Below are 2,500 nucleotides of genomic sequence, written 5' to 3'. Positions count from 1 at the left end.
TGGCGCAAGACAACTAGAAACATGCTAGTAGAGGGAGGGAGATTTATTTTAACGTATTTTCTCTTGTTTATGCCGTCACGCATTATCTTGGGAACTCCTCACTACTTTGAGCGAAGGACCATTTCAATACAATGAGATGAGAATATAAATCATTGGTTTCAGTTGCATTTCAATAGGGGAGAATTGGAATTCTCAGATTGGAATTCCAAAGTTTGAATAAAAGAATCAGATTCTTTCGATCCGTGAGGTGGAATTTTAATGCACCTTTCAATCGACTTGAATTGGAATCCAACACCCTGTAAGACAGCTCCTTTTTCAATTGGAGGGAGCTAAGGCCTTGGTCAATTAGAAATTAGTCCAAGCCTCACCATTGGTAATCTCTCTGACCACACACACACACACACATATCACACATGCGCACGCGCGCGTACACACACACACACACACACACACACACACACACACACACACTACACCCCCCACCCACCCACCTACCCACACACACACACACACACACACACACGCACACACACACACACACACACACACACACCCACCCACCCACCCGCACACACACACACACACACTTTCGATCCTTCAGTGGGCAGTGGCGTTACCATAACAACGGCCCCTCTGTCCAGCGCGGCCGGCCGTGCCCTTTGACCCCTGGCGTGGAGACCTCTGACCCTCAGGTCATAAGCCGGGGGTCGGGGGGTCAGCTCCGGCCAGAGGGGGGCAGTTAAAGCACTCCACTGATTGGCTATTATTTGCCCCTGGCCGATACCCTCATCTATATAATTGGATTATTGACCAATCGAACTCCTCGGAACACCTTATCCACTCGACAGAGGGGCCAACGCGTAGTAGGTGTGGTGTTAGAGGAGATGTTTATGGGTAATGGTACATTCAATAATTGTGCCACTTAAGCTTGACGGGCGCGTCTGTTGACTGTTTACGTCCTGGGAAGTCCTCCTGAAAATAGAGTTTGTTTTTCTTTCAAGAGCGTTTTTCATTTCTTCCAAGCCTGTTATGACCTCTGTGACCTTGGGTGGGCAGCCCAGCCCAGCAGCTCTGACACACCTGACTCACTCACACAACCCTGTCCTGCACTTCAGACCATGACTGTGAGGGCTTTCACACCGGCAAAGAACCGTGCCGGTTCGCGTTCGCGTTCGGAAAACCTCCGAACGTTGGCGCTGTCTGGCGAACGAGCCCGCGTTCATACACTGTGGGTGGAGTATGGGAGTCAGGTGTGTGTGTGTGTGGGTGGGTGTGTGTGCGTGTATAGATAGATAAAGATAGATAAATACTTTATTTATCCCCGTGGGGAAATTCATTTTGCCGCGCCACTCCACTAAAAACCACACATAACAACACAACACAACATAAAGGACAGACAACAACACTGGGCCAGCCATGTACAGTATATAAAAAACAGTGAGATCTGATATAAAAGTGGATTAAAAGGATGGCTATAGTTATTTATATTAAAATACTAAAAAAGTGATGATGGTGATTAAAATAAATAATAAATACAGATTCAGGAGCCTTGACCCCGACTGCTACTTTAGTTGCCATTGAACAGTCTTAGTGCAGCCGGGATAAATGATTTTTTATATCGCTCCGTCCGGGAGCGGATCGTAATGAACCGCCCTCTGCGGCGGCTGCTGGTTTGCCCAGCGAGGACATGATGGAGGGGGTGGTTGGGGTTGTCCCTGATGGACAGCAGCTTACTCCTAGTCCTTCTCTCCACCACCGTCCCCAGAGAGTCCAGGCTCCTTCCCACCACTGAACCCGCCTTTTTTACGAGCTTGTCCAGCCGTCCGGTATCCCTCTTGGTGATGTTTCCCCCCCAGCAGACTGCAGCGTAGAAGAGAATGCTGGCCATGACAGACTGGTAAAACATGGCCAGCATCTCTCCACACACTTCAAAAGACCTAAGTCTTCTTAAGAAGTACAGTCTGCTCTGGCCCTTCTTATAAAGTGCCTCTGTGTTGTTGGACCAGTCCAGTTTGTCGTCCAGATGCACCCCCAGGTACTTGTAGGTCTTCACCACCTCGATATCCTCGCCCCGGATGTTAATGGGCAACCGAGGTGGCTTAGACCTACGGAAGTCTATAACTAGCTCCTTGGTCTTGGTTTGGTTGAGGAGCAGACCATTCCTCTCGCTCCAGGCGCTGAAGGCTCCTATCAGATCCCTGTACTCCCCCTCCCGTCCATCCCTCACGCACGCCACTATGGCTGTATCGTCAGAGTACTTCTGTATGTGGCAGGACTCAGAGTTGTGTTTGAAGTCTGATGTGTACAGGGTGAACAGGAAGGGAGCCAGCACAGTTCCCTGCGGAGCCCCGGTGTTGCTCACTACTGTGTCCGAGACACAGTTCCCCAGCCTGACTGACTGTGGCCGTCCAGTGAGGTAGTCCATGATCCAGGATGTAGTGGAGGGATCAACCCCCATACCTGAGAGCTTCTCTCGGAGTAGAAGAGGCTGGATGGTGTT

Source organism: Nansenia antarctica (assembly GCF_963989245.1).
Source record: "Nansenia antarctica genome assembly, chromosome: 16".
NCBI lineage: Eukaryota > Metazoa > Chordata > Actinopteri > Argentiniformes > Microstomatidae > Nansenia > Nansenia antarctica.
This window is presented reverse-complemented; position numbering follows the sequence as displayed.